The 26,762-nt window shown below is 43.3% G+C and overlaps 1 long non-coding RNA gene across 1 annotated transcript; it reads right to left on the reverse strand.

Annotated features, from left to right (window-relative positions):
• Window positions 1-4,441: 4,441 nt before the first annotated feature.
• LOC121281746 lies at window positions 4,442-26,366 on the reverse strand. Its single transcript, XR_005943924.1, has 4 exons — window positions 26,327-26,366; window positions 23,834-23,914; window positions 15,296-15,573; window positions 4,442-4,779 (listed from the first exon to the last, which is right to left on the reverse strand). It is a non-coding gene; the product is annotated as an uncharacterized LOC121281746 (long non-coding RNA).
• Between the last annotated feature and the right edge of the window lie 396 nt (window positions 26,367-26,762).

The raw sequence follows: 26,762 nt of genomic DNA on the forward strand, positions 1-26,762 counted from the left end.
ATCATCCGAAAACACATGGATCATTTGAGAAGAAGGGAGATACCCCAACAAACAGATGTTCCACCTGTAACCATTGTAGAACCTGTGGTCCCCGTTGTGATTGATCAACCAAGGATAGACATACCAGGTGTCTCTGTCTGAGTTGATAACTGAACTGCCTGTGCCTAAGGATATTGCCACGGTTTCACATCGCTAGTTGTTATAGACTTGATTTTTCCCACATAAGAAACAGTGAACTTTATTTACAGGGCTTCAGCAGCAGTTACATGTTTCCATCAAGATCCACAATGAGACAAAAATTCCACCTCTAAGGTTCCTGCACTCAGGGCTGATTCATTCACACTGTCATGTGATGCTACACAATACAATAAGTCTTAAAGCTCCAGTCACTATATTCCTTAAAGCTACAGTTACTACAATGCCTCACCCTCACACCTAACCCTTACTGGCTCCACATACCTCTGGTGATTCAGCAACATCATACACAACACATGAACACAGTGTTAAGCATTCACTGACATTCTGTCCTCTTCCTTGCAGTAGCTAAGCAATGTGTTTATATTACTAATAAAATTAATAGGATGAAAATGTTATTGTTAGAAGATGTGACGTTTAAAGCCTAGTAATACAATAGGAAATTTAAATTAAAAGGAAAAGCTAGGTATAAACGGAAAGGCAGAGGCATTTAAGAACTAACCAGTCTATATGCCTGCAGCTGTGTCTGCAAGGAACTCATTCTAGATTCGTAAGGTCAAATGTGCTTTGCCTGGGGTCTTTTTAAATCTATGTGTTTTACTGTTGCCTTAACAGGGGTGTAACTGAGAGTCAGATTAATTAGGGGATTTTTGTAGATATTATGGTAATAATTTTGCAGACTTATGCATGTGCTTACATTTTTTCTTGTATTAATAAATGTTTAATTTAGTTTTTTAAAAAACCTCTTGAGACTTGGTGATCTTATTACTACTGAATTCAATGCTGCATCTCGAAACATGTAAAATGCAAAAATGGATTATGACAGTTGTTTCAAGTTTCCCTCTGGGATTTGAACAACTCTGTCCTCACCATCAGCTGTGTCATAATAATTTGACATTCATAGCCACCAACTCAGGTACTGGTACTGCACATACCTTGAAAGCAAGAATAGAGTTCGAACCAGCACTTGGTGAGTCATCCAGGTAAGAGGTGATTACAGCCAGGCCAGGGGAAAAGATGGTTCTTTTGTCAGATCATAGGAGGATGAGGCTGCAGGCAAATTCTGCTTCGAAGTCCTCAGGTAGGCATTTCGGAGATTGCTGATGGTCATGCATGCCGAGATGCTGGGTGCATTGGCTGGATTGCCTGCTAGCCTCCTGTCACTGCCTAGGAGCATAGAGGAGTCTGGCTCAAACTTTGCAGAGGGCATGGCACCTAGCTTGCCCTCTCTGCAGCCTTTACTCATTCTCTGTGCTGCAGGTCAAGAGGCACTGCCACTGCTACCTACCCACCACCTCCCCTGGCTATATCTATTACAGCCTTTGTATGGACAGATGTCATGCTTGTAGTATAAAAGGTTAACAGAAGGGATATACTAATGTATGATGTAGAGAATGAAGTGCTACTGACATCAGATAGTCATATGTTAGATGAGAGAGAGAGGGAGAAAGAGAGGTTGAAATCATGCCTAGGAGCAATGTGCCTACTCTGTAACCTGTTTATTTGTGGCACTAATAAACAAGTATTAAGCAGATACCAGAGTAAGACTAACCAAGTACCACACCTAGATTCCACAGATAGGACTATCTCAGCCCAATGCTCTCTGTCATCCCTGTGAACATGCAGGAACATGCTCTGACAAATCCAAGAAATCCCTACAACACCCCCAAAAACATTCCAGAATACTGTGAGAAGAACCTCTTAAAAATTACCTTACCTGTAGTTCAGTTGCCTGGCTCCTTAAATAATGGGACTGCAGGGCCCATCTTAACATTTGTTGGCTGAAGAGTGATGTACGAATCCTTTGCCTGGACCTGGGTGCTCCCAAATTTGATATCCTGGTGTTGCACCAGCCAGTTGGAAGGTGTGACATCCTAATATTACCCCTTCATAGCTTTTCGGCACACACTGGGGACACTTTCTGAAGAGGGTGCACCGTGGGGACATGCCAGAAGCAGCTGAAGGCGGTGCTGCAGAAATTAAATTCTCAGTCACATTGTGTTCGCTTGGCTCCATTAATCTCGCTCTCACATGAAAGCTAAGGCTGTGGGTTTCAGCTCCACTGAAGGACAGACCATCACTTCAATGCATTGTCAATTCAGCATTGTCAGATACGTGGTCCTTCAGATGAGGCATTAAACTCAGGCCCTGTCTGCCCGTTTAAGCTGGACATTAAATTCCCATGGTACTCCTTGAAAAAGAGGAGAGATTTCACCTTCACGTCATGGCCAAACACCAAACACATTAATTGATCCTTCATGTTATCATTTTTGTTGGCAGTTCCTGTGCCTAGATAACAATTACTGATCAGGTACTATCTGACTGTAAGCTTATAAGAAAAATAGTTCAGTTCTGGCATTTTCTCTTTATACTTTGTGCCTTTTATGTGATGTGTCTTAACAGGCCAATATATCAATGTAACGAAACTTGACTACTGGGTTTATTTAGGTAGATAATGTTCGAGGCAAAATGTTCTTATTTAAGGTGCTTGAGTATCCTTGGCTTGAGTTTTGATATGCAGTACAAGCCCGAAATATACTGTGTCCCCATATGCTATATAAGGAATGTTACAAGCTCTTAATGTACCAGTTACACTGCAGATATTGTTGATGCTGAATGTTGTCAGCACATAACACTAAGCTATACAATCCACTTGGCTCTCTAGTCAGGGAGAACAGTGGGTTTTTCTCATCTTTAAATAAATGTATTTCTAGAATTCTACACATTGGCTAGTAGCATTTTAATGTAGGAAATTAAAAATGGTCCCATTAATCACTAAACTCTTTAAACCACAAGATTGGCTGTTCACTGGTTATTATGCAGTTAGTTTAAGTGGAAGCAGTGTGTCACTATCTCTTTCTATTAGTCTCACGCCCAGTATTAAATCCTGCAACGACAATGTTTCAGCTTCAGTCATGAAGCTCCTGTGTTATTTAACACCTATGTTGTTTTATAGCAAAGCTTACTGTATGGTTAAACTATCAGATAGTTTCAGATTGTGTTGGACACCATGAAGAGTGAAACTTGTGAGCAGCATTTTGCACAGCAAGACAGAGGACATATTACTTTATGAGGATTGAAATATAAGGTCAGAGAAAAAATAGCACAGGAGGATGTAATTCAACCTATTGTGCCAGTACAGGCTCTTCAGATGGAGTTTACCATTCAAATCCAAATTCCCTACCCTTTCTATTAACCCTTTCATATTTTTCCTTTTCAAGCACTTATCTAATTCCCTTCTGTCAGGAGGTAATATTAATCTAACCCCTCAGCCCTACCCCACCCCCTCCCTCCCCAGTTAATGTTGCAATCCTAATACAATGAAGTGCATGCTCTAGTTGTAAGTTACAGCAGCTGTTACTAACTGGGGAAAGGTTAGGGCATTATCCTGAAGTATATATAAGAACCTGTGGAGGAGAAAAGGGAATCTGTACTGAGTTTTGTGAATGGGCCTATGTTAAAGAAAGATTGGCTCCAGCTTCTATCTTTACTCAGTGAATCAGCAATGATTTGTAACACCCCACCCTCCTTCCCCTTTCATTGAGGTAATTGGAGATTCATATCAGGTGGGAAGGATACATTGACAGAATCCTAGGCGAATCAGAGTTCCTACACATATTACATGTCCAAGCTCCTTCATCACATGGACTGCAACAGTTCAAGATTAAAGGCCCATCACCATTTTCTGTATGACAACGCGAGATGAACAAGATATGTCAGCCTTGCCGGTAATGCCCATATTCTGGAAACAAAAACTTTTTTTTTAGAAATTAGTATACGTGTACTTTCACAATTCATGGAGTTTGAGCTGTTGGGTTGCAATTTGGTCACAGTTGTTGCTGATGTTAGTTAACCATTGTTGTAATGTGCCTTTAAGAGATAGCAGCATGCCATCACTAGAAGGGTTGTGTGTCATCCTCAGTTTCACTCTGGCCTGTGAGCAGAACCCAGCACACTCACCCCTGCTACTGATGTTTTCAAGCTTTCTATCCATACATGCAGGTTCTATTACGGATAGGAGGGGCTTTATTTTAAACAGCAGTGATTTTCCACTCACTACACATCTGTAAACAGAAAGCTGCTTTTGATTTCTGATTTCCCCATTTACAAGTGGTGGTGTATGTTCCCCAACCCTTTAGTTTGGAGTGATCTAATCCTCTATTAATAAGCACACAGCAAACTTGAGATTAGCTAAAATAAGAGGATTGGTTTATTTTACACACAGACAAAACACAGGAAAGGGGTTTTGCAATGTCCATCCCTTGTTGCATTCTTACAATGAAAGAGGGATAAGGGAAAGAAAGGGGTACAGGGCAGATACCATGATAAAAATAAGAATTATTGTTTCATGTGAGTCCAGGGTCCAGAATCAAAGTCCAATGAGGAATTCTTTCATACAGCTGGGACAGCTGAAGACCAGTGGTGTTCAACATGCTTTTCCAGTTGTTTTGATGTCCCAAGGTGAAGTAGGTACGCACTGATTGAATCGGTTCTGTAAGCGATAGAACTGAAATCTTCCCAGCAGTTAGGTTAGATGGGGGCCAGTTGTCCAACCTGCCCAGAGCCTGCTTCGGTGTGGCCTGCCTGTCAGTTAAACAGCAGATTGAAGATGGTATCCAAAAATTGTATAATTAAAGCAAATCAAACAGCTCAAGTCTCAGTCATGTGACAGGGTGGCTTCAGGTCAAGCTATTCAGTTAATGAGGCCTTTTGTTAAAATCCACTGTGTTTTGAGCAGGTAACTGTAGAACCATTAGCACAATGTTGGAGATGAGGAGTCACAAATCACTCTGCCTTTTTCCATAGCTGGCAGGATCAGATGTCTCATCTACTATAATAAAAACAGAAAATGCTAGAAAAGCTCAGCAGGTCTGACAAGGTCAGAGCTCTGAAGGGTCATACAGACTTGAAACATTAACTCTGTTTCTTTCTCCATAGATGCTGTCAGACCTGCTGAGCTTCTCCTGCATTTTCTGGTTTTATTTCAGATTTCCAGCATCCGCAGTATTTTGCTTTTATCTTAATGTCTCATCTACTATCCTTTGAGTTGGCTTGGCTGGAATGTTTATACAATGCAAGGGGTTTGATGTGTTAGCCTGTGTCCACTTTTAAACTGCTCAGAAACACCCAGAACCATCATGCAGTCAGTGAGCAGCCATTTTATCAGTCCAACCATTTGTCCATTTTAAAAGAAAAATAATAATTGTATAAAGTAGCCAGAGTGATGTAGATATATTTTCCTTCATGTCTTCTGACCATGGCAGTTCTCATGTGCCTAATGTAAATTAATGAACACACAATGTGTTTACACAATCCCTTATGAGTGATTAGTGCCTTTATATCATTATAAAAACACGACAAACATGTCTGGTGATATTTCCAACAGTGATTTACAAGATTATGACACTAGGTTAAGAGGGTTTTAATTAAACAAGCACATCCTTCTTGACTGGGCTAGAGTACACTTTTATATGTCAAATAAATAACCTTGGCCTGGATTTTATAGTTCTAACTGCATGAGGCTCATTATTCACACAGAGGAAAAGAAATAGGTGACAGTAGCTGTGTGGGAGTGGATTACAAGACAGTAATCCAATTTATGGTTTTGGGTGATGAATTTACAGCAGATTTTACAGCCCTCTGCCTGCAATTTCAGACATTATTTCAAATTGCTGCTGAAATATCCCGCTTTTTAAATTCTACCAAGAATGTTAACACATTTCCTTTTTTTTTCTCTTACAATTCAAAGCAGCGTGAGATTCCTACTGGCTTTGAGAATCAAGGGTTCTTTCCTCTTTTTTTTTGCCTTTAAGCAGATTGCTGATGGGTGCTAATGGCTGGATGACAGTAGATTGCTGATTGTTCATAATTCCCAAAAAAGATTGTAAGAAGTGATTGAATGAAAAGGAAAATTGGGTAGCATGTATAACTAATCTGCTGATCTGCAATTGTCTGTTTCTGGCTGGCAGTAACAGTGAAAATTCACACCAGAGTTCTCAGAAACAGGTGTGGTGAGAAACTCATGGAGAGTCAAAGGCCTTCCTACTGTCTGAGTCATGTGAATCCCTAGTGGTCAATCAATATATACATGTACATTTGAGCCATTTACTACCAGCATTGGTTCAGTGGTAGCACTCTTATCTTAGAGTCAGAAGGCCATTGGCATTGGTTGAAGTCCCATTCCACAGGCCTAAGCACGTAATCTAGGCTGATACTAAACTGCAGTATTGAGGGAGCCCTGTACGGTTAGAGGTACCATCTTTTAGATTAAGCTGAGGTCCTTCCTTCCCTCTCATGTGAATTTAAAAGATCCCACAGCAAAAATCATGTTCAGTGCCTTACATGGTTCACATCATGTGGGAGATACACATCCCTTCTCAATGTCTATTAGGAATAGGAAAATAATTTCCAGGTTAACATCCGTAAGAAAAGTAATTATTTCATCCCACTCTGTTCTATCCATCAATACAGCTCTAGCCATTGCTCTATTGATGTTTTCTCCTGAGTTCCATCAAGATTATGCTTTAGGCTTTCCTTTCTCCCTATATTCTATGCTGAAATCAAGACTCTTCACACCTTTGTTATGGAGCTTCTTACCTCCCTCAGTTTGCCTTTCAGATCAGATGTTAAACCAAAGCCCTTTCTTCCCTTTTAAAAAATCCATGACACTATTCTTAGAAGAATAAGTAACTTCTCCCTACTGTTCTGGCCAGCATTAATCCCTCAATCAACACCATTAAAGCAGATGATTTGGACATTTATCTCATTGCCATTTGTAGGAACTTCTTGTCTGAAAATTGACCTTCACTTTTCCTACAACAGTGACTATACTTCAAAAGTGCTTCATTGAGAGCAAAGCACTTTGGAACTCCCTGAGATGGAGAAAGGCACTATATAAATGTAAGTCCTTGCTTTCTTTTCTTTTTATGAAAGATTGTGAAGTTATGAAAGCCAAACTTGCTGATATTTGGTGACAACTTCTTCATTCATCTCAACATTTCCTATTCCTTTTAAACTTGCTGGTGTCCTACACCATACACCCAGGTTGATCAATAGGAAAAAACAGGCATCTGAATATATCAGGGAAAGTGGGCAGAACTGGGTGTATGCACAGGGATCACTTGTGAAACTAATAAAGATAAACATAAGTTCTGGGCTGTAATCCATTTTACACTAAGGAATTAGATCATAATCAGTTTAGATAAATGCTACTGTTATGTTTCAAATTAAAAAGAAGCTGCATAGCAGAAATGAGGAACAAAAACTACTGCAACCTTCATAAAAGAAATTAACTAACAACCAGATGCATTACTTATATAGTGGACATGCATTAGCCAATGTTATGAGGCTTAGAGTTGCTGACGAGAGGCCTGAATAATGCCTTGTGCAGCTGAAAATACTTCCTAGTGTTAACTCAAGCACTATCATTTGATCCTATCCTCACAAACACCAGCTCAGAGGCTCACACCACATTTTTACATGCTAGGATACAAGAAGGATCTGCACGTGATGAGATACCAGCCACAGGAGCGCAGGAGAGAAAGCATAGGACATGTCACAGTTCGCTGAATGGACAGGTCACACACAGGTTCTGCTGTACAGGACTCAGATAAGTACTTTGATTGGCCAGGCTACCGAAGAAAGCTGAGGACTAAATATATAATCACAAAGCCTGGCAGAAAGGCTACATACAATGTCAAGGAGCATGGAAGAGTCCAGCAGCAACCTGGCACTCTTTGCACAGGGCTTGGAACATGTCCTTTGTAACATGGGATGCGATGACAGCTCTATCAGCATGCCTGTGGAACCCACTAGACGTCTGATGGCCAATGTCACAACTTAACTTGAAGAAGCTTCCATCAATGCTCTGAGTGGAAACTCACACTGCTTGTTGCCTTGCAAGCTCAGACTAAAACAAATCATCTGGTCATTTAACATATTTCTGTTTATGGGAGTTTGCTGGGCACCTATTAGCTGCTGCGTTTCCTGTGTTACAATAGTGATTATCCCTCAAAATGTGCTTCATTGGCTGTAAAGCATCTTGCAGTCATGAAAGGTATTAAATAACCGCAAGTCTTCTTTTCTTTTTACCTGCGCTTCATTATGAGCCCAGCTAATGTTAATACTGAAATCTAGCTTGGTAGGTCCTGACTTTGATTTTTTTTAGAAACCGTGGAGGTCACATTCACAAGTGTCTGCCAATATACTGTTAACACAAAGAATAAAAGTTATTAAAGATAAAATGAACTATATTACACCAGACAAAAAGATTGGAAAGATTTCAATATGGAAAATGATTCAAACTCACACTGTTCCTTTTATCCCAGCAACCCTTACAGACACAAAACTCTGGTGAAGATTTACCGCTGTCTCAACACCAAGGGCAGAATTTTATCCTTGGCGTGCAGGCCCAGAGGGGGCACCTGCGATCAGCAGCGCACTGTGGTTTTACAGAAGCAGGCCAATTAAGACCCATCCAGCGTGAGACGTGCCTTTCAATGAGCACGAAGTGGGGGGGGGGGGGGTTAATGTCCACTGGGTCCAATGGCGTCCTGACGGCCGATTCAAATGCGGCCTCGCCAGCCCCCAGAAGGCTGCCACTGAAGGACGGGGAAGTCGTGTGAATGGATGCCACAGGGGGTGGACATGGCAGGCGGGAGGACAGGTCAGCAGTGCATTAAGCCCAGCGTTTTTCGGATGAGTGCCTCGGTGTCCTCCTGGAGGAGGCAGCAGCCAGGAGAGAAACATTTGCCCCAGGGATGGGAGGAGGCCCCCGCCCCCGCCCCCGCCTCCACCCCCCACCTCACCAAAAAGGCCTGGGAGGAGGTGGCATCCTGGGTCAGCAGCCACATGGGTCCAGTGCCGGATGAGCTTTAACAATCTCCTGCGATCGAGAAGGGTGAGTACAATGTTGACATGGGTCATTTTGCAGAACAGTTAAAATCTGCCCATCCCCCCCGTGGATTTCAGAGGTGTTAGAGTGTAAGTGGCAAATGTTAATGAGGCATGGTCTGGTCAAAGGGATGAGCCCTGGCTGCGTGGACTGAGTACCTTGCAGCTCCAGTGTCACAAATCAGCTCAGCCCCTGCAAGGTGCTCCTCAGGTGTGATTGGCCAGGCTGCAATGGCGCTGCGGGTAGAGAGTGGACTAATCAATGCTCCTCTATCCATCCAGGAGAAAACATCCCATAACAATGCAGAGAGGTCACAGACTGGCAGGGGACCCCCATACCACCTCATCCTCAGTAGATACAGTCAAGAGACCCTGGAGCTGGAGAGGCACCATGCACTTCATTCAAGCGGCTGCGGTGAGGTTGGGGTGCCAGAGGTAGGTAAGAGTGCAGCGCACTGAGGTGAGATTGTGGATTTTTGCAACCATTCCAGTGTAATCTGTATAATGATGTGAGCCTCGAACCTGGAATGCCCACTGACAAGGGAAAGACGAGGGCACAATGATGCAGATCTCTGTCTCATCAAGGTGGCAGGCATCTCCCCTTTAGGTTCACCAGCAACCCCTTGTTGTGAGGAGCCTGAAGGCCCACCCCTGACCCCTGAGGACCAGCATGCTGAGCATGCGCCAGCGTCACACCCTCTCTGTCAAGCAGGCAGCAGCACAGATACCAGCACCTCAGTAGGCATAAGATCAGCGTCTAGTATCTCGGTGCACATTTGTGAGGGCACTTCACACTCGCTTGAAGTGCAGGCGGAGGCAGAGAGTGCCCAGGGCACCAGCAGTTGGAGGACTCCTGGAGACCAGGACACTGCTCATTCGAAGGCTGATGATGGGCCTCTGTTGTCCATTAGGCAGCAGCTGCTGGATGTCCAGCAGGTGTGCGGGACGCTCTGGTGGAGATACATGAGGGTCTGTGTGCCATGGTGTCCATTGTGGAGGAGTCAAAGTGGAGCAGAAGTATTGCATTGACCCTAATTGCTGAGCGCAATGCTTCCTCCGTGGAGAAAGTAGCGGCTCTCATGAAGAGGCTCCGCCAGGGACTCTATCAGGGGTCCCTGGGGATGTGCTCGGACCTGCAAGTCCACAGACCAGCAATGACCTCAGCTGGTCAGTGTCCGTGTGGGAGATGGATTAGACACCCAGTATCCCAACTAGGTACCCGTCCATCAATAGTGAGCAGGGAGGTCCAGAGCGACCTGACGTTGGTTCAAGGGGTATCATCTCTGCAGGCTACTCTCAGGGCACCCTGGAAGATGGCAGCAGCTCCTCCGTCCGTCTGCCAGTGACCGTGGTATCTGATGAGGCTGCGGCAACTGGGGAGATGCCAGCCATGGCACTGGCTGTTCACTCTCCAGCAGGGCCAGCACAGGCTCCACAGGCCAGAGGACACCCGCCAAGGTCATGAAGGCCAGCAAAACAAGAGTGAGCAGGCTGTCAGTGAAGGGGGAGCACCCAGACGGAGCACTCGCAAATGTAAACGTAAATCACCTTAAGCACAACATGGCCTGATCACGGGTGATAGTTGTTTCCACCATTTTTCTGGGTTTTTTTAATGGTGTGATATAAAACACCATTTTCTGCTATGTTTGTCACTCAGAAGTAAATGGGATTTTTTTTTGCAGCTGACCTCTGGATGCTTCATTTGCTCTGTAGATGCAAGGTAAGCCATGATGTTATGATAGACATGTGACTCCTTAAACTTTATTGCACTGGCACATAGTGTATGTTGGTGACTAAGGAATTGGTCCTGTCAGGGATCGAATATGGAGGCTGCAGCCCTGGCATGTGATGGTGGTTCTTATTGGGTAGCCTAGCTGAAGGAGCATTGGATCAATGCGCCCTGGTGTCCCTGCCTCTTTGGAGGTTACCAGGTCAGCGTTCATGCCCTCAACTTTCTCCTGATCGTGCTCACTCTCAGACTCACTACTGAACTCATTGTCTGTGGCCTGTGCAGCTGCGTGAAAATCTTCTTCCTCCACTGCATTACCCCCCCCACCTTTCCAGCGCCAGATTGTGTAATGCGCAGCATGAAACCACTATCAGTGACACACGATCTGGGGGGTACTGGAGTGCGCCCCCTGAGCGGTCCAGGCATCGGAAACGCATCTTGAGAAGACCGATGGTTCTCTCCACCACAGCCCTAATGGAGGCGTGGCTCCTATTGTACCGCTGCTCAGCTTCTGTTCTTGGATGGCAGAGAGGCATCATGAGTCACCTTGTGAGGGGATAGCCCTTGTTACTGGCCATCCATCCAGCCAGGCTGGAGCACTGAAGAACCTCGGCACCTGGGAGTGTCTGAGGATGTAGGTGTCGTGGGAGCTGCCTGGGTACCTTGCACAGACTTGCGGAATCTGCATCCTGTGATCACACACTATCTGCACGTTCATGGAGTGGAAGCCCTTCCTGTTGACGAAGGCACAGGGCTCACCTGCTGGCGGCTTGATGGCCATGTGTGTACATTCGATTGCACCCCAGATACGGGGGAACACAGCAATGGCTGCAAAGCCTCTGGCTCGCTCAGACTGGCTGGCTTTGTCTGTACAGTAATGAATGAAAGTCAATACCTACCTGAACAGAGAGTCTGTCACCAGTTTGACACAACTATGGACAGCTGATTGGGAGACTCCACTCAGATCCCCAGCTGAGCCCTGGAAAGAGCTGGAGGCATGGAGGTTTAGGGCCACCGTTTCCTTCAAAGCCACTGGCATGGGGTGTCCACCCATACAGTCAGAGCTGATCTCAGGGCTGATCCTCTGACAGATGGAGGTCACTGTTTCCCGTGAGAGACGGAGCTTCCGTCGGTATTGCACTTCGAACATAGCTGCATCGCCGCCTGTAAACACTGGCAGCAGGATAGTGGTGTCTTCTGCGGCCCCTTCTGCCTTAGCCTTCCTGCTGGCCCTGCACCCCTTGTGCCTTTGTCTCTCCTCCCACAAGTCGCTCCTCTGGAGGCTGAATAGGGACATCTGGCCTCCTCCCCCTTCTGGCCCTCTCTTCCTCAGAGGAGGAGGTGCGTCCATTGGAGATAACAATCCCCATTACCAGGGTAAGGGAAGGCTGTCTGATCCCTGGAAGGCCCCACACAGTGTGAGGCCTCCAGGGTCCTGGAAGGCAACATTGAGTCCTGAACTGAAGCCTCTAAATGCTCTGTTTTTTTTAACTTCACTAAACTACCAACAATTTAATAACCCATCTCTTCACTTCAATCATTGTAAAACATCATTAAAAATGCATGTATGCATACAGGGCCCCACACTGTCTAGCACCCAGCTCACAAAAACTTCTAAATGAAACTAAAATCAGGTTTCACCTTCCTTAACACCCAAATACAAAATCTAAATTAAACTTGAAGCTATACACTGTTTCTAACAACATTCTTTACTTTGAAAGCACTTCCCCAACATTTCCAAATTCTCAACTGCCACACTCTCAGATTGTCTTATGCGCTGATAGTTACTGATTTATTTTTTAAATTACTGCTCCAAATAGCAAGTGATGCTTACCCCAGAAGGAACATGTTTCAGCTGGGCAGCTCGACTGTGTTCAGCAGCTGAATTATTATATCTTGTTAGATGACAAGCTCTTGCACCTGGGTCAATTATTGTAACTTCAGATGCAAATTCAGCTTCCTACCCTGTCACTAGCAGCTTTGAGACAGAAAAAAAAAACATAAGAAAAAGACAAATGAGAGAAAAGGACATTAAGTTAATCCCACATCCTTTAAACTTTGATCTGGAAAACAGCCAACACTGAGTTTCTTTTTAGACTCAACAAAAAAATCATGTATTAATGTGATCTTCTGAATAAAGTAAAAATGCATCCGTTTGTAAATTCCATCCCAAGCACTATCCTCAAAGAATAATTGCTTGTACTCCTGAACCTTCTTTTGATGCATATTCCGTTATAATCCAATGTATAATTCACAAACTGCTTTTGAAGATGGAGAGTGCAGTTCCAGCTTTTAAATTCAAAGTGGTGTTTTGAACTAGATAAAGCTTGCTTGGAAATGATCCAACAGGGCTTTCGCTCATGGACTTTTGTTGACACTGCCTTTCACTGACGGCATTCAAAAGGCCTCAACTACTTCCGATCTCAATGACAGCTCCCACTTTCCCTCTGGCAGGAGGTGCTGGCAATGTGAGATGGACATTTAGAGGCACAGGCACGAAAGATAATTTTTAAAAATAATGGAATATTATAACTTATCGCAAAAGGGCTGGAATACAAATGGGTGCAAGTTATTCTATAGTTGTATAATACTCTGATTAGACCATACCTGGAGTGCTGTACATCAGGAGGGCTGACTGCTCAAGCTGACAGATATTGGCTTTGACTTACCTGATACTGGGGTTAAAAGAGTTAAATTGTAACAACAGTCTGTATTCACCAGGCTTATGTGTTTTTTTAAAATTTACTCTTTCATGGGATTAAGGTGTTACTGGCAAGACCAGCACATTCTTAGGCTTGCTCAACCCTTTCAGAGTCAACTACATTGCTGTGGGATCTAGAGTCACATCACATCTCAAACAGGTGAGCATTAGTGAACCAGGTAGGTTTTTACAGCGAGCAACAACAGTTTCATGGTCATTATTACTAAAACCAGGTTTTAATTCCAGATTTTATTATTTGAATTCAAATTCCACAAAGTGCCATGGTAAGATTTGATCTCATGTTCCCCCAAGCATTAGCCTGAGTCTCTACATTACCAGTCTGATGACATTACCATTACACCACCATCTACCCACGGGGAGAGTACAGTAGCAACTGGAAATCAAATTGTAGAAGATCAAAATAAGCTGTATAAGATTATTAGAGGATTTAATAGGGTAGATAAAGAGAAACTATTTCCTCTGGTGGGCAGACTCCACAATAAGGAGGCATAACCATAAAGGGATTGCCATTCAGGGATGATCTCAAGAAACATGCATCCACACAAATGATAGTGAAAATATTGTATCCTCTTTTCAAAGAAGCTGCTGAGGCTAGGACAATTGAAAATTTCAAAATTGAGATTGCTATTTTCTTGGGTAAGCCTATTAAGTGTTAGAGAATCAGGTTGGGTGGAGTAGAGGCATGGATCAGCCATGATCTGAATGGATCAAGGGTTTGAATGGCCTACTCATGATCCCATGCTTCTAAAGGGGTAGGTGAGCAGTTTGATACTGGGGTGTAGACCCCCAACCCTCATTAAAATACGATGCTGGCAGTATGGTCAACAACTTACATTTGTTCTTTAACCAAACTCCTGGGAGCCTGGAGCTTCTTCTTCATTGTTGACTTTTTCCCATCCTGTTTACCAATGCCCATTTAGCTCGATATCTCAGTAACTTGCTGCATGTCTTTTATTTCTTTGACTTCTCTCATTACGCCTCCTTTGTCTCTTGTGCACATCACTTCCACCTGTTAACCATTTCTCAATTCCTCACCATAGCACTTTACAGGCCTTTCTAATTTTCCTGTGTGCGTGTCATGTGTGTCATGTGTATGTGTGTGTCATGGGTCTCTGTGGTCTGTGTGTGTAAATTTTGACCCCCTTTCACTTGTGCTATTCCTTTTTAAATTCTCTTAATCTTCCAGGTCTGAGGAAAGATTTTGCACCTGAATCGTCAGCTCCCTCATGTTTTCTTGGTGGATGCTGCCTCACCTCCAAAGAGTCTCCAGTGTTTCCTGTTTCTGCTCCATTAAGGAGCTAGGGAAATCGTTAGGAGCCAATGCTCATTGTATGCTTACAAATGAAACCAAAAGGCCTTGCAAACAGCTTCAAAGTGCAGCAGCAGATCTTTGTTGTTTCTTGTATTATTGCAGAGAATTCATCTCTGTTTCTTTGACTCTATTTGTTTTCCTCCCAACCTCTGCACCCACTGTGGCTTCTGGGAAAAGAGCAGGAGAGCGGGATGAATTGCCTTGAAAGAGCTGACACAGACATGTTCCAATATATCATGACTCCATGTTTCTAAGGTGTGTTTCCCCACTGTGCATTTCTGTTGATAACACAATTGCTTACACTCATTTAACTCTATAACTCTTCCACTCATTTGCAGCTACAGCATGGCAAACACAAACGTTAACTCCACAGAATGAGTTATTATTGTTCAAAATGAACGACTAATGCTACTTCTTTGAGAGTAAAAATTGCTGCAGTACTGACCTGTGGAGCAGCTGATTTTGGCGATGAATCATTTCAGCTCAGTGTGATTTGTATGTTTCTGCTTATATACTCACTGTCAAAGGTTTCTTGATTCAACAATATTCCAGTACAGACACCTTGAGGCCAGAAATATTGTGAGATTTTATAATTTCGGAAGCTGAAAAGCTTGGTTCCCATAGTGTTCATAATAATCTCATATTTCCTGAAGTGAAGACTCAAATAAGCACCAGGTAATAGCGTCTTCAACCTCTTCCAAAGATCCCAATTTCATGTGCATACTGTGTAAATATGTAATACGAAGTGTTAAAAATCCTATGTCTGTATGCACTTGCTGTTAATTATAGCCAGTAATTTCACATACAGAATGGAAACTGCCAAAGTAAACCTTGGTAGACTGTATGGAACACCCTCTTCCCTCAACTGAGTAACTGTAGCACTACCACTGGCAGGAGGAGGTTATTGCAGTGTGACAAGTTCACTTAGAAAGTTTTTTCCTATCAATGCCAACAATGGAATTTACAATGGAATAGGAAAAAAAAGCAGGTTGTATGACTTTAAAAAGGAAACATAATTACATCTGCACACCCTGAGCCTCTGTCAATTAACTCTTCCTCGCACTTGCAGCGCTGGATTTAATGGCCACAGTGGTGTGGCCCTTTGAATCGTCAGAAAGCCAGTCGCACCCCCCCTACCACAGCCATTTCCCAAGGCCCCAATGGGATTAAACCCCAATCAGCCACTTACTTGCCTGTCCTCAGGGTTCCTGGGCCTTTGGAGGCAAAGATCCTGCCCCCAATAATTGCTGGTCTGTAAGATAGCTGCCAGCTCTTCAGTACTGGCAGCACCACTGGGAGTGGTGGCCACTCCTGGGCCTACAGCAGGTTTTGAACCACATTTGGTGCTGGATGCCTGGAATAAAGGTAAGTGGGACACATTGCTGGAGCCAGTCAAGCGATCCCTGGTGAGATGGGGGGGTGGGAGTTGTCAGTGAGGTAGGAAATGGGATCTTCCCTTACGGTGCCCTCTCAGGGGCACAGGGTACCTGATCAGGAGTGCCCCTCCCCCCACATCCTCCACCCTCTCCATGCCTGCAGTCAGGCGGCAAGAGTATACCTGGCAGCCTGACCACATGGCGAGGCACCTTTGCCACTGGTAGAATACCAGCAATAGTGTGGTGAGGCCCTTAAGTGGCCCTTAATTTGCCACTTAATGACCTCAATTGGCCTAGGGGTGGGAAGATCAACCTTGAATTTCCCTGCGCCTGACTTAATCCGGAAAGCAGGAGGAGGGTGGGGGTCAGAGGCGTAGTGGCATTGTCACTCAATTGGTAATCCAGAGTCCCAGGGCAATGCTCTGGGGACCCAGGTTTGAATGCCACCCCAGCAGAAAGCAGAATTTGAATTCAATAAAAATCTGAAATTAAAAGTCTAGTGGTGATGATGAAATCATTGTCAATTGTTGTAAAAACCCATCTGGTTCACTATTGTCCTTTAGGGAAGGAATGGTCTGGCCTACATGTGACTCCAGACCCACACCAAAATGGTTGACTCTAAAATGCCCTCAAGGGCAATGGGATGGTCAAAAAATGCTGGCCTAGCCAGCAATGCCCACACCTCAAGAACAAATAACAAAAAAGATGGGAAGGCAATGGACACTGCACCCCATGCCTTCCTGCTGATTAAATGCCCCCCACCCCCCAACCTCCCTGCCCACAATGTAATGTCATGTAGGATAAAATGAGAGGGAAAGAAAGAACAAAAGAGGGGGGGAAAAAGTAAAAGAAAAGTAAATGTAGTACTAGCTACAAACAAGCATGCAAGTCACCAGTTACAGCAAGATTTCATCTGTGAAGGGGAATTATAACCAACCTACCCACTTTCCCAGAAACATTGCATTGAGCAAAACAAACATCATTGATCTGAAGAAGAATCATACGGACTCCAAAAGTTAACCCTGTTTCTCTCTCCACAGATGCTGTTAGACCTGCTGAGTTTTTCCAGCATTTTCTGTTTTTGTTTCAAATTTCCAGCATCCGCAGTATTTTGCTTTTACCATTGATCTGTTCCTGTTTAAACCAAAATAATATTCAACAGTACAGTTTGAATCACTGTAAATCAGCCAGCTAAAGGCGAGTAATGTGCAATCCATTTTTTATAGGCTACTGAAAACATTAGAAATTGTTCAACTTATTCCCAATTCCCGTATCACTCTAGAGAAAGCACTTGGTGTGAAGTAACTATGTTTAAAACTATTTGGAAATATTAGAAACTTTATGGATTGTGAGCATGACCTGATATTTATTTCTGTCCTGTTCTCTTTCAAATTCTCTGTGCAATAAAATTTGGCTGACTCAACATTTCTCTTCACAGAGCTGCATCCATCTTGATCTTCACATAAAAACAATAGTCTTCCCATGAAAATGCCACAAATTTAGAAATCTTTCTCAACAGACAGGCTGTCTCAGGGTCTGTTGGCTACTTCAAATAATTAGTCTCTCAGATGTTTATTTTACTGCACCAATCACTCCAGTCCTTGCCATAGATCATATAAAACAGTGGAGGTTCACTGCGCCAAAGTTGGCCATTCAGTCCATGTTATTAATGCCAACCCTTTGCTAGAACAATCCAAAGCTAATTCCACTGCCCTGCTTCCTTCCCATAACCCTATATCTTCCTGGAATGCCTTTAGTGCATTTAAAAAAAGTAAAAGAAAGATTTATATTTACCTAGCAATTTTAACAATCTCAGGTACTCTTTGTAGCCAATGAAATATTTTTGAAGTCTAATGTAGTAAGTAATGTGGACATTATACACAAAGATCAATGAGATAATGGCCTGGAAATTTTTTTTATTGATGTTGGTTGGATGATAAATATTGGCCAGGAGACTACAAAGAACTCCCTTGTTTTTCCTCAAATAAAGCTGAATGATCTTTAATATCCACCTAAAAAGGCAATCAGGGCCTCGGTTTAACATCTGAGAGATATCACCTCCAACAAATGGACTGCAGTGGTTCAAGCTGGCAGCTTACCACCAACTTCCCAAGGACAATTCGGAATAGGCAACAAATACTCGCCTAGCCAGCAACCGCACATCCCATGAAAGAATTTTTTCAAGTACAGTGCTCCCTCAGTAATGGAGGCTCGGGCTAGATTTTATTTTCAAAGCCAGGATTTTCATGTCGGTGTGTGGGGGCAGGCCCAGCAAGCCGATGTGTAAAATGATGCGCACCCACCGAACTGTCAAAGGTCTGTCAAGGCCATTAAAAAACCAATTAAAGTAATTATCAATGCTGCCCATCCAACCTTAAGGTTGGTGGCAGGCGAAGAGCCCAAGCGGCCTTCCCGTTTTTCAGGAAATCTCATCCATGGGCGGGATGAAGTTTCCTGGTGGTTTTATTAAATAAATAAATACTTTTTTCACAATTCATAAACATGTCCCAGCTCATGTGACACTGTAAAGTGAGGGGGCACGTCTAAATAATTTTTACCTTTCTTTATTTAAGACCTTCAACCTGAAATTAATCTCTCTGAGGCAGCAGATCTCAGGGAGATCTCTGCACTCTTTCACCGCATGCACGAAAGAGCACAGGCCCCGACTCTCCCTCCTCCCCCCGCCCACACAGGTAGCGTACCAGCCATGCATCACGCTGGGTGGGCCTTAATTGGCCTGTCACGTAAAATGGCAGGACACAGCCGATCGGCAATCAGCTCCGCGCCCGCCCACACCTGCTCCCGACCGGCCCGCCCAACAGGCAGAAAATTCTGCCCCAAGTGTCAGCAGCAGGATCTGGAGCATCTTACTCTGTAATAAACTTGGAGAGTGCAGGACAGGTTTCTTGTCAAAAAAAGTAAATTTTATTTACAGACTCCAGACGAGGCCACATGCTGGTTCCAAGGTCAAGGCCAAAAAGCACAGCCCTTAAGATTCCCTGCACTTAGGGATGATTGGCCTATGCAGCCACATGATCCCCATAACAGTAAGACATAGTTTAACTTACAATCATTACATCGCTGACTCTTTACTTTTGTTTTACCCTCTTATTTACAAAACAGCTTAACCCATATTGACACCGTCCAGGACAAAACAGCCCACTTGATTAGCACCACATCGACAAACATTCAATCCCTTTACCACCGATGCAGAAGTATGTACCATCTACAGGATGCACTGCAGGAATTCACCAAGGTTCCTTCAACAGCACCATCCAAATTCACGATCACTACCATCTAGAAGGACAAAGGCAGCATACACATGGGAACACCGCCTCCTGGAAGTTCCCCTTCAAGTCACTCACCATCCTGACTTGGAAATATATTGCCGTTCCTTCACTGTCACTGGGTCAAAATCCTGGAACTCCCTAACAGCACTGTGCATGTACCTGCACCGCATGGACTGCAGCAGTTCAAGAAGGCAGCTCACCACCACCTTCTCAAGGGCAACTATGGGTGGGCAATAAATGCTGACCCAGCCAGTTAAGCCCACATCCTGTTAATGAATAAAATAATATATATATTATGTACAGTTCATGCCATTGTAAATTTAGTCTTTGAGGAGGTTTTCGGATTCGAGTAGAGCGACGCCAGTCTACAGCTGGAGGTTCTTCCATTGGATCAACTTGCACAGGAACTGCAGCTTCAGGGACATCCCTAGACACTGGCAATTCAGAATAATTTACTTCAACGTCTGGTATAGTTTGTTGATCTGGCACCTCAGGTTTCGAAGTTTTGACTTCAATTTCAGGTGGATTAATTGGTTGCTGGAAAGTTTCTCAACTTCTGAGAGGATCCACATGTTTCCTAAGAATCTTGTTTCCCACTTTCACTTGATATCATAAAGGTCCTGTTTTAGAGAAGATTGTAGTAGGAACCCATCTCGGTCCAGTTGCGAAATTTCATACAAAAACTGTCTCTCCCTCAGTAAACTCTTGACCTTTACACTGAAAGTCATGATTCACTTTCTGACTTCCCTGGTTTTTCTCCACCTTCCCCTCTGAATTAGGGAATACTGGACTCAATCTGCCGGAGCTTCATCAACAGTTCTGAAGGTGTTAAACCCGTGGTTGCATGAGGAGTTGTGCGGTAGCTGAACAGGAATCTTGAAATTCGTGTTTCTAATGTTCCCTCTGACAGTTTCTTCATGCCAGTTTTAAAGGTTTATGCTGTTCTTTCTGCTAACCCATTGGATGAGGGATAATATGGTGCTGTTCTGACATGTTTAATCCCATTTAGGTTCACGAATCATTGGAATTCAGTGCTAGTGAAAGCCGTACCATTGTCTGACACAATAACTTCAGGTAAACCATGAACACTGAAACTCTGGTGCTGTTTTTCAATGGTTGCAAACAAAGTAGGTGATCTCACTTCAAACACATCCATTCATTTGGAATGTGTATCAATAATCGCAAGAAACATGGTACCTAGAAATGCACCTACACAGTCTATATGTAGACTAACCCAGGGTCGATTAGGCCACTCCCACAGATGCAGTGGAGCTGAAACAGGTAATTTCTGCTGTTGCTGGCATGGGAAACACTGTTTCACCATTTTTTCTGTATTACTGTCTATACCTGGCCACCATATAACTTTCTGTGAGCATCTTCATTTTTGAAATGCCAGAATGCGCACTAGGAAGTTCTTCCAATAATGGTTCTCTTCCTTGCACAGAGACGGTCCTTGCTCCCAAAAATAAGATACCATCTTGATAACTCAGTTCAGATCTACGGACAAAGAATGCTTTTCATTCTTCAGGAACTTGTGCATTTGACTATCATTATAATACTTGTTTGTAGACTCTTGCTAAAATTGGATCCCGATTCGTCCAATTCCTTATCTGTCTCGCGCAGACTGGTGAGGGGTCCAGGAAATTTAATGCAAGTACTATCTCTTGAGGTACTGGAACATGTGTAATACTAGCAGGCAAAGGAAGACAACTGAGGGCATCTGCATTTGTTAGATGCACACCCGGATGGTGCATAAAAGTGGAGTCATATGCCGACAAAATTAAAGCCCATCTTTGAATTCTAGCAGAATCTATCGGTAGAATTGTCTTATCTTCACTATACAATCCTAACAGTGGTTGGTGAAGTGGCGACCGTGTAAATATTGATGGAACTTCTTTACTCCAAATACAATAGATAAGCCTTCTTTTCAGTTTGTGAGTATCCTTTCTCAACTGCAGAAAGGGTTCTGGATACACATCCTATCCTACTGGCTTTTCAGCTTTGTTTTCTGTCTTATCTTATTGTGTTTTCCACAGGGTTTTGTCTCATCCTTCATTTTGATTTCACACTTGGCCAAATTTCTGATGAAATCTTAACTTGGTTCAGTTCTGGCGCCGAGCTACCCATTTGCATTTTGGAAATTTCAATGACTTTTCCTTCTAATGTCTCTTTTGTCTCCATCAACTGATTCTTCAGTTCTTCTACCTCTTGTTTCTATACTTTGGCTTCCTCTTGGAACATTAAACATTGTTCGTTTTTTTTTTCCAACTGTTTCTTCAGCTGGTTCAGACTGGCACTGTATTCATTTCACTTCCTTTCATGATTTTCCAATGGAACCAACTCTGACCCAAGGGATCCTTGCTCCCTTTGAAGGTCCTTTGATTCTTCCATCTTATTCCAAAAGACACCATCATATTCCCTTGTCAACTCCGGATTTCTTCTTGTCCATACCTGAAAAATGTTGGACCAATTTAGTTTGATTTCTTTCAACCAATCACAGCCCAAAAGGCTAGGTCCTTCTCCAGTTACAACAGTTATTGGCATCTGAGCTGCATGTTCCTTGTATGATACTGGTACAGAGGTGATGCCTTTCACGTTTATTGCTTTTTCTGTGTTTGTTTTTAACTGAGAAGCAGTTTTCTCCAAGCTCAGTGGTTGGGTACCTTCTCTGAGGTATTCAAAGACGTATTCTCCCACCACTGTGGTTAATGATCCTGTGTCCACCCCCATGAGCAGAGGCTTTCCATTTACCCTAAGCGTAACAGTGATTGATTCAGTTTTCCTTGCCATCAGATTGTGTAGGGAATAAACGTCAGCCTCAGTTGTTTCCGGCTCTTTTATATTGTGCACTTGGGCCAGAACTTTTCTCTCGTCAGGCCCAAACAAGTGCAAAATGACATGTGGTGATGTCGAGCGAGCGTCCCAAAGTCTTTGTGCACTCGCATGATATTTCGGTTGGCGGGCACATGCAGGAGTCGGCAGCATGTCAGCCAACAATTAACAGGCCTATTAAGGCCATTACAGTACCAATTGAATTAAATTTTTCGCTGCCCGTCCAACCTTATGGTTAGCAGGCAGGCAAAAAGGCCAAGTGGCAGGATGAGGTTTCCAACAACAAATAAAAATTAAATTAAAATGTTTGAATTTCGTTCATAACATGTCTCTGCTCATGTGACAGAGTCACATGAGAGGACATGTTTTATAACATTTTAAAATTCTTTATATTCCATTTTTTAAATCTTCAGCTCCCTGAAGCAGCTCTCTGTCCTCAGGGAGCTTTCATCGTGCGCACTCGCACGTATGTGCACTCACCCTCCTCCCGCCACCACACAGGCAGCATGGCAGCGCAAGTTTCACGCTAGGCGGACCTTAACTGGCCCTCCAGCATGAAATTGCGGTCGCAGCCCGAAGCCGACCACACCCACTCGCCCCGCCAAGCCCACCCGACAAGGGCAAAACTCTGCCCTTGCTGTCTGAATGGCTGCCTTGATTGAGGTCTGCACTGTTTAACAACATGCCCTTTTCTGTGGCAGTAGTGGCATTCTGCCTCTTTAAATCTACAGGCATCGGGTACATGATCTCCCCCACATCAGTAACACTTTAACTTCTGGGTTACTGGTGAGCTGCTTCAAGCATTTCTTTTTATTTTTCTCACGTTAGGGACTCTGTCCCACTTCACGGTTGCCTCCCTGGTCTTCGCGCCAAGCCCAGCGGCAGGTTCCCACCCAAGCTGCAAAACGGCACAATGTTACACACTCTGCAGAGACTCCGACTCCCTCTCAACACTAGCATTATCTCCATGGTGCACTCCTGGTCTATATTAACTTCTGTAAGCAATTGCTGTTAAACGGCATCGTCGTTTATGCCATAAACTAAACAATCTCGCAGCATGTCGTTTAAAGTATCACCACAGTCACAGTGCTCCATTAACTGTTTTAACTTCACAATGTATGTTGCAATCAACTCACCAGGGGCCCTTATTCGAGAATTAAACTGGAATCTTTGCATGATCACCGAGGGTTTAGGCTAAAATTGTTTATCACGAGGTTGACTAGCTCGTTGAAGGATCTGGAATTTGGCGCATTTGGAGCGGTCAAGCTATGGCTTAAGTTATAGGCTTTGCTCCTGTAGACACTTAGCGGAATTGCCTTCTGTTTCTCCTCCACTGTTATTTCGTCAGCTACAAAGTGGAACCCTAATTGCTCAATGTATTGACTCCAGTCCTCAACAGATGAGTCGTGCGGGTCAATTGTATCAAAATGAGGCATTGCTGTTGAGTATACTTCTTTTCTTCCCTTAAAATATCAGAATACTCACAGTCATGAGGCGAGATGCTGCGTCAGCAGTGTTTATCCTCATCGCCCGTTGTAATAATCTTGGAGATTGCAGGACAGGTTTCTTGTAAGAAACAGTAAACTGTATTAACAGACTCAGAGGAGACTACTTGCTTGTTCAAGACCAAGGCTAATAAGCTCTGCCCTTCAGATTCCTTATGCTTAGGGTTGATTGGTCTAAACAGTCACATGATCCCCATAACATTAAGACGGACTCAGAGCTGAGAGTGTTACTACTGAACCACAGCTAATGACACTGTTGTTCTCAGTGGCTCCAGAAGTTGGCAGCAGATAAATGAGCAGCACCTCCACATCTGGTTCTCCATATGTGCAGATCGAGTTCATGACAAGCCACTGAGGCAATGGAGCCAGAAAACCAACATTATCACCATTTGCTGTAGGAAGAGGGACTCCTCCCGTTGCTGTGGGGGTGCAGAGGGTCCCAGAAAGAAACCCATGATACTAACCTTTCAACAACTGCACACTTTTGGTGATGAGGAATTGCCCTAATCACAGTCTAAGCATCTCTGTATTAGAAACTCATATTGAGCTCAGGAAAAGTGTTTAAGAGATAAACATTTGATACCAAAGACATAAACCAATGATTATATTAAGGTATTGTTTTGTGTGCTAGGCCCCGATTCCCCAACCTTATAAAAGAGATTTACCATGCATATTTTATGGAGGCTGTACACCCAGAATCACTGGAATCCTCATGTGATCTGAGCAAATACTCAGCTATTATTGACCATTGTTTGTTTAATATCAGAGCTTAGATATTGCACAAATAATTCAAAAGGTTTATTAAAAATTTATATTTGACTTTTTGTTCTTAATGAATATTTGAATTACAGTAATTATATGAGAACTATTATTAGATCATTCATAATATATTAAAATAAACTAACATGGACCAATTCAATAGCAGTTTCACCAGCATTAATTTTCTGATATTAAGGACCGTTTGTTTGGCTGGAGTTTAATTTTTAATCTCCTCCATATTTACTCTGTTTATCTCCTTTTAACCCTCTTCTCCCATGCCTAGCATACAATGCAATATGTTAATATAATAATCAGTTTCAGCCTTTGTATTAGAACTTGGGAAATCTGTAAGAGTTGAAAATTTGATACCAGAGGTGCCTAGACTGTGATTCTGACAATTCCACAGCACCAAAAATGCGCAGCTGTTGAAAGGTTAGGATCATGGGCTTCTTTCTGGGAACAGAGCTTTCATGATAAATAGTAACGCTTGGTACAGGTTGGTCTGCACCTCCACAGCAACAGGAGGAGTCCATCTGCAGCAGCAGATGCCAGTGTTGGTTTTCTGGCTCTACAGTCTCGATGGCTTGTGAGCAACTAGATCTTCAAGGGTGCAGTCATAGGAATAGGAGGAGGCCATTTAGCCCTTTGAGGCTTTAGTCCTCTGGCATCAACCTGATGAATCTGCACAGCTCCGATTCCAATGCAAATATATTCCTCCTGAGGTATGATGCCCAGAACTGAATGCAGTTATTCAAATGGGGTTGCATCCTTTAATGTGCAGGAACACATGGGAATTACAACACCTATCATATTGAGGCTTATGTAAATCATTGTAGTGTACAAACCCCCTGAACTCTAAATGCGAGTCTTCTGTTCCAAAAACAGTTCAGATATAGAATTCCCACTTCTTTTAAAAACAAACCAACTAGGTTATGATGGGAATCGGACACATTGGGATGAATATTTTTCTTGGTGATGTGGCAGGTTCACTCACATCCCTTTCACAGAATCTGCCTGATTTTCATTCAAATAAATTAAGAGTGGCAATCGGGTGGATTCCACAAATTATGTGTGATCTGCTCCTCACAGTAAATTGCATGGGCTCTGAAAAATAACTGTGAATTGGCTCTTTAATTGCCACCATGAGCTGATAATTGGCCTGATTCAGAAGGCAAACGGGCTTCCAACTTTCGGGTCTGCTCACCTTCCCTAACAGTCGGGCATAATGACATTAAGCACCTGACCTGATGTCATCACGCCCAATTTTATGACAGATCAGGTGGTACCCCACCCCCTTCCCAACCATAAAACTGCCCATGGAACTTACACAGAAGATCATGTCAACTAAATATAGGAGATGCTGTGGAGGTTATTCCATTCCTCTGCCAGAACTGCTACTGTGAAATGGGAAAGTCACAGCAGAACAACATAATCAGCATAAATGCCAGCTAATGATAAAAATGATCCCAGCCATAAACATTTTTCTTGATTTGACCCATTTTCAATACTTTAAACCGTAACAGTATAGACGTACACATCATCTTCTTCAATGCCTGCTCAATAATGCAAATAATCCGTAAGTATTCCAAGAAGGAACGGCAATATACATTTTAAATAAAAAGCAAGTTAAAATGACCTATCAGCATCACAAATCCTACATCACCATCTAAAACATTTGAAAACAAACATCTTATAGGCAATTAAGGGAACTTACTGCTGCAGTAGTGGGTTTATTGAAGCAATGATGTATAGTCTGACCAGTTTCTTTTATTTATTAAGCAAGTAATATGGTAATAAAAAGAACTAGATTCTTACTGTCAGAGACATCCTGCAACATACACTAGGAAACAGCATGCCTGAACAAGACTGGTTACTGAAGGAATCTGTTTCCCTCTCCACATATCTCCAGCGGGTAAGGACTCATTCTTCCCACGGAAAGACCTTCATCACATGGACTGCAGTGCGTCAACAAGAGGATCCATCACCACCTTCTCAGGGGCAACTTGTGATGGACAGTAAATGCCAGCTTTGCCAGCATTGCCTGCATCCTGAGAAGGAATTTTGAAAACGCTTAGCCATGGATTATTAGGCTTTCCATTGGTGTTGTGCCAGCTTTTCAACATAACTCTAGCAGGTCAGAGTGGGCCATT

The sequence above is a fragment of the Carcharodon carcharias genome, chromosome 9 (genome assembly GCF_017639515.1).
Source record: "Carcharodon carcharias isolate sCarCar2 chromosome 9, sCarCar2.pri, whole genome shotgun sequence".
Classification (NCBI taxonomy): Eukaryota; Metazoa; Chordata; class Chondrichthyes; order Lamniformes; family Lamnidae; genus Carcharodon; species Carcharodon carcharias.